Below are 13,613 nucleotides of genomic sequence, written 5' to 3'. Positions count from 1 at the left end.
GAATAGGTATATGGGCTGTAGGACACATGGTTTGCCAGCACCCTCAGTCACCACTATTGCTGCCCCTATGGCTTGCTGTTGCCCAGTGAAAAATTGCAGACAGCGCCAGCTGATAACCATATCAGCACTATAATCTAAATACACTGCTGAGCATCCTGTGGTGCCAAGGCCACTGTCTCTGATGCTGCACCCTCTGCAGGTGATTGCCACATGCAGGCTCCCTATTATAGCATGGAAAAAGGGGCTGCATAGACTGGCTGCTGCTGGGACCAGATACAATTTTGTGGGGGGAAAAGGCAATCAAGCACCCCCCCCATAAAATTGACTCACTATGTCCTCGCATAATAGTAATAATTACACAGACACAAATGTGACAGGCATCTTTTCTGGTGTACATTGGGGCAGGGATGGTAATCTCTGGGCATCTAGGTGACATCTTGCAGTGCCATATCTCCCAACATGACCCTCTCCAGGAGGGACACGATGCTCTGTTGCTCTTATTTATGATTACCATCACCTGTGTTGAAGCACTTCCTTATCAATTAACCTGTTAAACACAGGTGATGGTGATCATACATTTAAAGTGACGTCCAGGAACAGAGCATTGTGTCCCTCCTGGAGAAGGTCATGTTGGGAGGTATGCAGTGCCAGGGTACTTGCTGGACTACTCCCATCACAGCTGCTGTCATTTCAGTGGGCAGGGGAGGGCAAACAAGTGTGCGCGCGCACACACACACACAGTGACAAATAGAACACACTGTACATTTCCAGGAACCAGTGGATTACCTGTCATGCCCTTAACTGAAACCTATATAACGCTGGACTGGAGCTTCACAGGAAGGACAACGTGCAGGAGCCTGGGCAGGGAGAGTGTAGAGTCCCCAGCCCAGGCATACCAGTCGAGTGCCGAGCACATCAATCACCATCATCAGCTCTCTCTCTCTCTCTACTTACAGCATTCCGGCTCTGGCTGCTGCTGCCGGAGCTCAGTTCTGAGAGCTGACCTGGCACCTGACTGCTGTCGCTGATCTCTGGGGCTAGCTGGGGTCCCCGGATCCTGCGGGGCCTACAACGGTTGACATTGTTAAGAATCCCAGGATGGGATTCCTAAGTAATGTCCAGGGGTGTGGGCCCTTTCATTGCCACGGGCCTCGATGCACCGCTGGTATTTCCGCCCCTGACCTGAAGTAACCAATCGGGTTTCAGTATGTTTAATTGTTTAGGGTACAAATGGACATCTAGATTCAGTATGCCCCACACTTCTGAAGAAGGACGACTCGTCTGAAATGCATTAAGTGAGGCGCATATTATTTGACTTGTTTGCTGGACTGCTACCCCCCCTGCCTGGACTATTGGGAGACTGAGGATACCGGTGCCCGGAGTTCCCTGAATACAACATCTAGAGCCAAGGACGGATGGGAGAAGTTTTCTTGCAGCAGCTTTGCCTAAGGAAATTGTGATCATATGCTATTTTATCTACCGATATTGTGAGTTCCCTGTATAGAATAAAATTCTTTGTTATACTTGGATACTACACTATGATCCTTTTTTTGATATACCCTTAAATTCAATCCTCCCATTAATGTGGGAAAAAGGGTATATCATTTGTGTTGTTCTAGGTACTGGGTGAACCGGGAAACATACTCCTGTACCATGAAAGTTATGTACAATTTCATATGAATATTCAGTTAGCGCTAAGTGGTGTCACCGATCTTTTTCCCACTTGTCATGTGATGTTTTTAGTGTTCTCATTGACAGGACACTTGGTGTGCACCATAAGCTGCAAAACTGTCTGATTATCTGCGCTAGTCCTGGTATTACACCTATTTGTCACCTCTTTTATTTGGCATTATGTGCTTTTTGGGGCCTAGTTTTTCAAACTGCCATCCTGTCTGCCGCTGCAGTGCCACCTCGGTGCAATCTACTGGCCTAAAAAACAATTGGGAGGTGTGAGGTATTCAGGATAGGCTGGAACTGAGTGATAATTAATGTTATTGAGGTTAATAATAGCGTAGGAACAAAACAAAACAAAACAAAAAAAAAATTATGCAATTTTAGTGATTTTTATGTTGTTTGATTTTAAATACAGATCCAAAACACCAGGGGTTCTCAAAAATGTTTATTCTAGGACCCCATCAGACAATAAAAAAGTTATTACAGGACCCCAGCAAGTTACCACAGAATGGCCGCCACATGTGTGGTCAGTGAAGTACTCGCTATTGTGACAAAAAGTGGCCGATGCATATCCCTAGTGTGTATCCATAAGAGCCACATAGCTGGTCACACTGGCTGGGCCCCGCACTGCTTTGCCTTGGTAGGAGATTTGAGCCCTGTAATTCCCCATATGAAGCTGGCATTATGTTCACAGTGTGGGGCTGCAGACTGCCCCGATCTCCAGTCCCATGGCATTTCACTCCGTGTATGTCAGTGTATATAATAGGTGTACACAGCGCTGTGTATGTATGTCAGTATATAATAGGTGTACACAGCGCTGTGTATGTATGTCAGTACGGATGGTATAATGGTTAGCATTACTGCCTAACAGCACTGAGGTCATGGGTTTGATTCCTACCATGGCTCTAACTGTGCGGAGTTTGTATATTCTCCCCGTACTTGCGTGGGTTACCTGCAGGTACTCCGGTTTCCTCCCACAATCCAAAAATATACGCGTAGGCTAATGTGGTAGGGAATATAGATTGTAAGCTCCACTGGGGCAGGGACTGATGTGAATGTTCAAATATTCTCTGTAAAGTGCTGCGGAATATGTGTGAGCTGTAGTGTATAATCGGTGTACACAGCTTTGTGTATATATGTCAGTATATATAAGACAGAGCGAGGGCCGCATAGGCTGGAGGGAATATAAGAGCCTGTGAATTTGATGTCCATAAGCAAGAGCAGATATAGCAGCTGTGTGTAGCCCTATGGAAATAGCAGTGAGTGGCAGTTAGTTCTGGCCAATCAGGTAGCAGGGGGGGGCGGCAGCCAGTGAGGTTATATCAGTAGGCAAGAGACAGGAAGTGAGCCTCTTTGAATCTGGATCCCCACCCTCCCTACCCTTTTTCTCTGTGCTACCTGGCATCAAGCCGTTTCACCAAATTTGGTACTCTATTTCCATAGCTATAGTTAACAATCGGCGAGAAGGCGCTCTCGACCAGCAAACAGGTGGGGTGTCAGGTGGTCTCTGTGCGGTATTGCCCCCCCTTTGCCAAGAAGGCGGACGAGTCCCCAGCTCCAGCTGGGGGCGTTGGTCCTTCATGGAAGGCCACGTCATGCAATAGAAGGGGGCAGTATGTCCGTCACAGCGCAGGCTGTACCCACAAGAAGGGGTGTGGCCATTGGGGGTGCTAAGGTCGCTACCATGGCGACACCCGGGAGTGGGCTGGTCTCAAGCGCTTTCTTTGCCATCCCTTATACAAATAGGGGTCATACCAATTAAATAAACAACTATAACCTTTTACCTTACGCAGTTGGTGTCAGTGTCGTTATTTGTAGATAAGGTGTTTGTGTCAATTATTTTTAGGCATAAGTGTTAAGTAATGGTATGAATAGCAACAACATAATTCAATAGGCGCCTTATAGGTGTACAAAGCGCTGTGTGTATGTATGTCAGTATATAATAGGTGTACACAGCGCTCTGTATGTATGTCAGTATATAATAGGTGTACACAGCTCTTTGTATGTATGTCAGTTTATAATAGGTGTACACAGCGCTCTGTATGTATGTCAGTGTATATAATAGGTGTACACAGTGCTATGTATGTATGTCAGTATATAAAAGGAGTACACAGCGCTGTGTATGTATGTCAGTATATAAAAGGTGTAGACAGTGCTGTGTATGTATGTCAGTATATAAAAGGAGTACACAGCGCTGTGTATGTATGTCAGCATATAATAGGTGTACACAGCGCTGTGTATGTATGTCAGTGTATATAATAGGTGTACACAGCTCTGTGTATGTATGTCAGTATATAATAGATGTACACAGCGCTGTGTATGTATGTCAGTATATAATAGGTGTACACAGCACTGTGTATGTATGTTAGTATATATAATAGGTGTAAACAGCGCTGTGTATGCATGTCAGTATCAGGGCCGCCAAGAGAAATCCTGGGCCCCGGTACAACAACTTCCTGGGGCCCCACGGACTAAACTCCCCGCGGACCCATTGTTACACCACTGCTTACAAGGTGGATACAGGGACAAAGATTTACACCATAATGCCTATTACACATATCACACACCCATTACATATTATACCACATGCCATAATGCTCATTACACGTTATGCCACACACCGTAGTGGGAAGTACACATTATGCCATACACCGTAATACCTATTACATATTTTACCACATGCTATTATGCCCATTACATGTTATTCCACACACCGTAATGCTCCTTGCATATTAGGGGGTTAGCATTCTTGTTGCCATGGGATTAACCTGCTCTGCAAGGGGATCACATTCTCTGCCAGGGGTTAACATGCTCTTTGGCATGGGATTAACCTGCTCTGCCAGGAGGTACATGCTCTGCCCATAGGCGTGCGCAGCCCATTTTCTTAGGGGGTGCACCATAGGAGGGGCGTGTCCATCACCGCCTACTGGGCGTGTCCATCACCGTCTACTGGGCATGTTCATCATTGCCTATTATTAAACATAATTCCACACAATGTAATGCCCATTAGACATAATGCCACACACAATAATGCCCATCACACATGCCCCCTATGCACACACAGGTATATACATACAGAGCCCCCACACACATAGTATACATATACACAGCCCCCTACAGTATGCTCACACATATACACACATACACCCCCTCTATGCATGCACATGCGCACACACACACACACACACACACACACACATTATACATACAGGCACAACATGCACACACATACATACATACACACACACACACAGATGTATTGTAGTATACACAGAGCCCCCTCCCACACACCCACACAGCATACATACAGCCCCTCTATGCAGACACACATGCAGTATACATACAAAAAGCTGATACATACACACACACCTTTTTGACATAATAAAAAGCAGGCAGCATGATTAAAGACAAATATAAAAATAACTTTTTATACACCCCCCCCCCCCCCCCCCATAAAACAAAGCCATAGACTGCCCAGATAATATACAAATCCCCCTGTTACAGCACCTCCTGAGTCCCGATAAGTTGAGCACACACCTCGGCACCCCTGGTCAGTATATAAAAGGTGTACACAGCGCTGTGTGTGTAGTCCGTGTATATAATAAGTGTACACAGTGCTGTGTATGTATGTCAGCATATAATAGGTGTACACAGCGCTGTGTATGTATGTCAGTGTATATAGTAGATGTACACAGCGCTGTGTATGTAGGTCAGTGTATAATCGGTGTACACAGCTTTGTGTATATATGTCAGTTTATAATAGGTGTACACAGCGCTGTGTGCATATGTCAGTGTACACAGCACTGTGTATGTATGTCAGTATATAATAGTTGTACACAGCGCTGTGTATTTATGTCAGTATATAATAGGTGTACACAGCACTGTGTGTATGTCAGTATATAATAGGAGTACACAGCGCTGTGTGTGTATGTCAATGTATATAATAGGTGTACACAGCACTGTGTATGTATGTCAGTGTTTATAATAGGTGTACACAGTGTTGTGTATGTATGTCAGTATATAATAGGTGTACACAGCGCTGTCTATTTTTGTAAGTGTATATAATAGGAGTACACAACGCTGTGTATGTATGTCAGTATATATAATAGGTTTACACAGCTATGTATGTCAGTATATAATACATGTACACAGAGCTGTGTATGTATGTCAGTGTATAATAGGTGTACACAGCGCTGTGTATGTATGTCAGTATATATATAATAGGTGTACTGTATGCGCTGTATGTATGTTAGTGTATAAAATAGGTGTACACAGCGCTGTGTACTGTATGTATGTCAGTGTATATAATAGATGTACACAGTGCTGTGTACACCTATTATATACACTGACATACATACAGTACACAGCGCTGTGTACTGTATGTATGTCAGTGTACATAATAGGTGTACACAGTGCTGTGTATCAGTATATAATAGGTGCACAAAGCGCTGTGTATGTATGTCAGTATACAATAGGTGTACACAGCGCTGTGTATGTATGGCAGTGTATGTAATAGGTGTACACAGTGCTGTGTGTATGTCAGTGTATATAATAGGTGTACACAGCGCTGTGTATGTATGTCAGTGTATATAATAGGTGTACACAGCGCTATGTATGTATGTATGTATGTATGTATGTCAGTGTATATAATAGATGTACACAGTGCTGTGTGTCAGTATATAATAGGTGTACACAGCCCTGTGTATGTATGTCAGTGCACACAGCGCTGTGTATGTATGTCAGTGTATATAATAGGTGTACACAGCGCTGTGTATGTATATCAGTGTACACAGCACTGTGTATGTATATCAGTGTGCACAGCGCTGTGTATGCATATCAGTGTACACAGCACTGTGTATGTATATAAAGGCTCGGATACACCACGGACAGTTACCGGTAACAATACATAAATCAGTAAAGAATGATCACATATGACCTGGCTCAGTAATGCACTAACCCTTTCTCCCATTAGGATCCTGTATACGGCAGAGTGAGGCCGGGACCAAGCAGCCAGAAGCTGTATACACCTCCCAGGTTCTGCGAGGGATCTTCTCCATCCAGACGCATCCGGGAAACCTAAAATACAGAGCACAGAATAATGTGACTTCCAGCAGAATATAATACACAGAATCCCCCAGATTTCTCTATCATTATCCTGCTCCCCAATAGTACTGGGGGCCCCTATGTTCCAGCATCATTCATATAACGCACAATGCTTTTACTGGATCATCAACACCACATCTGTTACCTATGTAATATTCATGTTAGTGTAATTAGTATCTGAGGATCCGTGGGATGGGAATCAATGCACCCCCACATTGTACCCCAGATTCTTTCATGTTCCTCCCTATGTGTGATACAAGCTATGTGCAAAACTTATTCTATGGCAGAGGTGGGCAACGGGCGGCCCGCGGGCCGGATGCGGCCCGCGAGGCGCTTATGTCCGGCCCGCCGCACTGACATTCAGTACCATGACAAGCGGCCCAACTATGAATAGCCGCTTGTCATTTAAATTGCAGAGGGGACCGGGAGAGATCTGTTCCGGCGCCGCTGCTGTCAATGGCGGCCTGTGCTTGTCGCGCACAGCATTACTGGGAGCGTGGGAGGGGATGCGGTGACGCGACAGCCGCTTTGCTGCCATTGGTTGCTACGCCCGCCGTGTGACCGCGTCCCCTCCCACACCACAATAATGTTGTGCACTGTGCAGGGCGGGCGCAGTCCGGATTCCACATCTCTGAGGCGGTAAATGTTAACTCGCCTCTCTCCTGCCTTCCCCTCTCAGCTACTTGCCTCTTTCCTGGCTTCCCCTCTCAGCTACTTGCCTCTTTCCTGGCTTCCCCTCTCAGCTACTTGCCTCTTTCCTGGCTTCCCCTCTCAGCTACTCGCCTCTTTCCTGCCTTCCCCTCTCAGCTACTTGCCTCTTTCCTGGCTTCCCCTCTCAGCTACTTGCCTCTTTCCTGGCTTCCCCTCTCAGCTACTTGCCTCTTTCCTGGCTTCCCCTCTCAGCTACTTGCCTCTTTCCTGGCTTCCCCTCTCAGCTACTTGCCTCTTTCCTGGCTTCCCCTCTCAGCTACTTGCCTCTTTCCTGGCTTCCCCTCTCAGCTTCTTGCCTCTTTCCTGCATTCCCCTCTCAGCTACTTGCCTCTTTCCTGGCTTCCCCTCTCAGCTACTTGCCTCTTTCCTGGCTTCCCCTCTCAGCTACTTGCCTCTTTCCTGGCTTCCCCTCTCAGCTACTCGCCTCTCTCCTGCCTTCCCCTCTCAGCTACTTGCCTCTTTCCTGGCTTCCCCTCTCAGCTACTCGCCTCTCTCCTGCCTTCCCCTCTCAGCTACTTGCCTCTTTCCTGGCTTCCCCTCTCAGCTACTTGCCTCTCTCCTGCCTTCCCCTCTCAGCTACTTGCCTCTTTCCTGGCTTCCCCCCTATCTCAGACGCCACTGATACATTTTATTAAAGCAAAGTAAGGAGCAGGCTATTTTCTCTGCACTATACATTATAGATGTGTGTGTGTGTATATATATATATATATATATATATATATATATACACACACACACACACACACACACACATCTATAATGTATAGATGTGTGTGTGTATGTATGAATATATATATATATATAAATATATAGATACCCACACACAGTGTTACATGTGTGTGTGTGTGTGTGTATATATATATATATATATATATATATAAATAATAAAAGTGCGTGGTCCGGCACCTGGGGAGTATCCAAAGATAGTGAGGCAGCACTCATCCGGATTTGTAGAAAATAAATGCAGACCTGACAACTGCAGCGAGAAGTTCAAGTTATCATTGGTTCGGCCCTCCGACACACTTCAGATTTTTCATACGGCCCCCGACAGAAATTAATTGGCCACCCCTGTTCTATGGGAATGTCAAACAATCTCTCTCCCATTGTATAAAGCTGTTTGTCCAATATTACATACATACAGACATACATGCATACATACATACATGAATACATACATACATACATACATACATACATCATACCTCCCAACATTAGACCTAAGGCAAGTGGGACGTTGTGTGCAGCCAGCATTTTGGGGGTGTGGCCTATACTTGCCACGGGCAGGAGGCGGGAACATCTAAAAAAAACAGGACGGTCCCACAAAAAGCGAAACAGTTGGAGGTATGCCTGCATGCCTATATAAACAATGCACAAGGGACACATGTGAAAAGAGCTTATAGGAAGGTGGTATAATGCTAATAACAAAAGCGAGGGAGCGCTGGTAGGAGTGTAAGCAGTGGGACAAGCCAATAGGACATAAGTCTGGAGAAGTGATAATGCAGCAGCCATTCAGCTGCTGTCAATTTTCCAACCCAGCCTGTAACATGACAGTTAGGAGCTGACTGGCTTAAGATGGCCATACACCTACAGATTGATTGTCATATCTGGCTGGTTGGAACAAACACCTGGTAATATCTGAGTGACAGTTTGTCAGTTTTCCAGCATCTCACAGCAAATGGTCAACTGTCATCTGCTGTTATCCACTACCAGGCTTTTGTTCCAGCCAGCCAGATCAGACAATAAATCTGTAGCTGTTTGGCCAGCTTATGTGTGTCACACGGGAACTTACATATAACATACATGTGATATAATCTGCGGCGAGTCACCAGGGATCACCACACACGTGGGGAGACCACATAGAGATGTCTGGGAAACTGGGATTTTTCTCCCTAGATCCCAAACAAATACAAAGATATGACAACAAACCTGAAAAAACCATGAGAACTATTTTATTACTTTTTCTACCAACTGATCTTTTATATTCCCCCCCCCCCCCTTCACTGCATATAAGGATCACACTGTAAGAAAGCTCCTGCAGCAGGTGATCACAGCTGGGGATGATGTCACAGACACATCATGACATCACACACGCAGAGTTCTGAGAGATTGCCTTGGAACCCTCACTTCTCAGTACGAGTTGCAAAATGGAGGTATGTTTTCCTTGAGCTCCCTAATTTCTTGTATTTGTGGATCTTTTCCTGCCCCAAACTTTTTTCTATTGTCTCCAAACATTGTCATTCTTATTTAGGCCTAAATGCTAAATCAGCCGCCTGCCCTCTCTTCGTCCAGGCGCTCGCAAATATAAGTCAGTATCAACTGACTTATATTTGCAAAGGCAGGTAAAACCTGACCATCTAATGATTTGTACTGCTGCAGGCACATGCGAGGGGATATGGTGGCGACGGTGTCACAGGGATACGTGGGTCGGTGTCACAGGGACTCGGTAACCTGTGAGCTTCGCAGGTTACCCAGTCTATTAGAATGACCCCCTTGGGTTACGGTAGATCTCTGGGCAGGTTTAAGGTTAAAATCAATGGTAAACTATTTCTCATTCCCTCTGCAGGAGATGGAGTACAGATATTTCATGTGGAGTGTTATGAAGCACAAAGTGTGAGTGTTGTTATTACTCCTCATCTGTATAACTGAGTGCTGTCAGATGGCCCATCAATTCCAGTCCCTATAATACTCTGTATATTCTGTTTCTAGGGAATTTCCTCAAAAAGTCCCCAAATTAAACTGGGTGATTGGCTATAGATGCCCGAAGCCTTTTGTAAGTTATTTACATTTCTTATATCTATGTCTCTCTCTATGTGGCCATTTATTATGCAATATATTACGTATCCCCTAAATGTATGTAGGAGGGACCCCAGCAGGAATCTCCGATCCCTTCTGCGTTCTCTGCTGTCCTGTCACTCCCCCAAATGCTCCCCTATATACACAACCAGGAATGGTGACATGTATGACACACATTTAATGGGTTATATTGTCTAATAATCTTCTTTTTCCTCTCTGCAGCAGATGCTGGTGCCCATACCAGGTACGTCCTCAGATGTTACTAATTACCTTTTATTATATACAAATTGTTGTAGTTTTATACAATAAACCATGTAATATCCTCATTTTATTCCTCAGAGGTGTCACCAGGGAAGGAAACAGAAGTGAGGTAATTATATCATTTTATTACTTGCACAATATTAGTCTGGTAGAACAGGGCCTCCACATGACGTCGTTAGGTGACTTTGCATCACTTGTCATCGTGTGGGGCTGATTCATACCTGTGGGAAGAGTCAGCCCCACACCATCAAATGTATTTCCCCCCTCCGTGTGCAGTGCGGTGTAAGCCAATAGTAACCCGGCGCTGCGATGGCCGTAGGAATATCGGGGGCTGATGGCGCCAGCAGCCATTCCTCCCAGCGGCCGGGCCCGTCTGCTTTTATGTGTGTCACTCCCAAATAACGCTAGGGTAACGCACACACACGCAGAATGGCTTTTAATCAACCAGCGTACAGCCTGCGATTGCGGGCCATCACCAGCTGTGGCCGCATGGAGGGCTTGTGCATGCGCGGTTCTCCGATAATCCAATCATCACATAATCCATTCCTAGCCGTACTTACATAATATACAGAAACGTACTTACATAATATACAATAATAATGATAAGTATTGCAGGGATCAGCTGCTAACTGTCACTTCTTTTCTGTTCTGGATCTGTTATAGGACGGTGATGATCAATAACTGGACCTATGATGAGTAGGTATCTGATTGACTGTATTATGGAGCGCAGATAAGATACATGCATCCCATTGGACGTGTCACTACAATCCCGGGTGTACAGCAGTATATACTGACATTCCATGGCAGTATACAGAGTTATTTTGTTTCTGTGCAGGGTAAATACAGCCTGCTTTATTTTTACTGCAATACTGATCTACGCTTACACATCTGCTCGCACAGAGGTAAAACTATTCGATGGTTTCTCACCATCAAATGATTTCCCCTCTGTTCACTATAAGAAGTAGCCAGGACTTACTTTTTAGTAGAACGGTGATGGCTGATTTGAAGGCGGTGATGTCATCCACCTGCCCCGAGTAGGCAGCGGCATGGGCTCCGCCCAGCATTTCTATGGGTGCGCCCACCGTTTTTGTAGGTCCACCCATCGACGTGGGTTTTTGTGGGTCCACCCTGGGACGCCCCCTGCCTGTCAAGAAAGAAAAAGTTATCTGAAGCTGCTCGCAGCCAGGGCCTGCATGACAATGCGCAGACTCAAACATTGGCCAAGGGTGCGAATTCGGACCTTCTGAATCGGTGCCTAGATCTAGCACACAGGCAGAGGTCAGACCATGGAATAGAATTACTAAGCAGCAGTATTTACCAGCTGCTGATTCTCTGCTGATCTTGGTTCTGATCATGTATCAGAAACACAACTGGTTTTACTGTACATTTCAGGGTCAGACCTGTAGAGAAACTCTCATGTGTATATTGTGTATAGTGCGGTAGTGTCACGTTGTGTGGATCACACTAATGTGCTGCTGAGCTTTGTGTATCACCTCTAATTATTATTATTCTACCCCAACAGCAGTCCCAACATGTCATCTGCGTAAGTAGCTGTTATCTTTCTCTAACATGTGCCCAGTAACACCCGCACCAGGTATTAGTCATGTGTACCCCTGTATATACAGCCCATGGTAGAATAAGGACATAGAGGGGGCCGTCATACACATCATTATGTGCCCAGCTTACACCCAGTAACACCCACACCAGGTATTAGTCATGTGTACCCTGTATATACAGCCCATGGTAGTATAAGGACATAGAGGGGGGGCCGTCATACACATCAGTATGTGCCAGCTTACACCCAGTAACACCCACACCAGGTATTAGTCATGTGTACCCTGTATATACAACCCATGGTAGTATAAGGACATAGAGGGGGCCGTCATACACATCAGTATGTGCCCAGCTTACACCCAGTAACACCCACACCAGGTATTAGTCATGTGTACCCTGTATATACAGCCCATGGTAGTATAAGGACATAGAGGGGGGACCGTCATACACATCAGTATGTGCCCGGCTTATGCCCAGTAACACCCGCACCAGGCATTAGTCACGTGTACCCTGTATATACAGCCCATGGTGGTATAAGGACATAGAGGGGGACCGTCATACACATCAGTATGTGCCCGGCTTGCACCCAGTAACACCCACACCAGGTATTAGTCACGTGTACCCCTGTATATACAGCCCATGGTAGTATAATGACATAGAGGGGGACCGTCATACACATCAGTATGTGCCCGGCTTACACCCAGTAACACTCGCACCAGGCATTAGTCACGTGTACCCCTGTATATACAGCCCATGGTAGTATAGGGACATAGAGGGGGGACCGTCATACACATCAGTATGTGCCCGGGTTACACCCAGTAACACCCGCACCAGGTATTAGTCACGTGTACCCCTGTATATACAGCCCATGGTAGTATAAGGACATAGAGGTGGACCGTCATACACATCAGTATGTGCCCGGCTTACACCCAGTAACACCCGCACCAGGTATCAGTCATGTGTACCCCTGTATATACAGCCCATGGTAGTATAAGGACATAGAGGGGGCCGTCATACACATCAGTATGTGCCCGGCTTACACCCAGTAACACCCGCACCAGGTATTAGTCACGTGTACCCTGTATATACAACCCATGGTAGTATAAGGACATAGAGGGGGCCGTCATACACATCAGTATGTGCCCGGCTTACACCCAGTAACACCCACACCAGGTATTAGTCATGTGTACCCCTGTATATACAGCCCATGGTAGTATAATGACATAGAGGGGGGACCGTCATACACATCAGTATGTGCCCAGCTTACACCCAGTAACACCCGCACCAGGTATTAATCATGGTACCCCTGTATATACAGCCCATGGTAGTATAATGACATAGAGGGGGACCGTCATACACATCAGTATGTGCCCGGCTTACACCCAGTAACACTCGCACCAGGCATTAGTCACGTGTACCCCTGTATATACAGCCCATGGTAGTATAGGGACATAGAGGGGGGACCGTCATACACATCAGTATGTGCCCGGGTTACACCCAGTAACACCCACACCAGG

This window comes from Crinia signifera, chromosome 3 (assembly GCF_055691185.1).
Source record: "Crinia signifera chromosome 3, ASM5569118v1, whole genome shotgun sequence".
Classification (NCBI taxonomy): domain Eukaryota; kingdom Metazoa; phylum Chordata; class Amphibia; order Anura; family Myobatrachidae; genus Crinia; species Crinia signifera.
The sequence above is the reverse complement of the archived record's forward strand: the minus strand, read 5'-3'. Positions refer to the sequence as shown.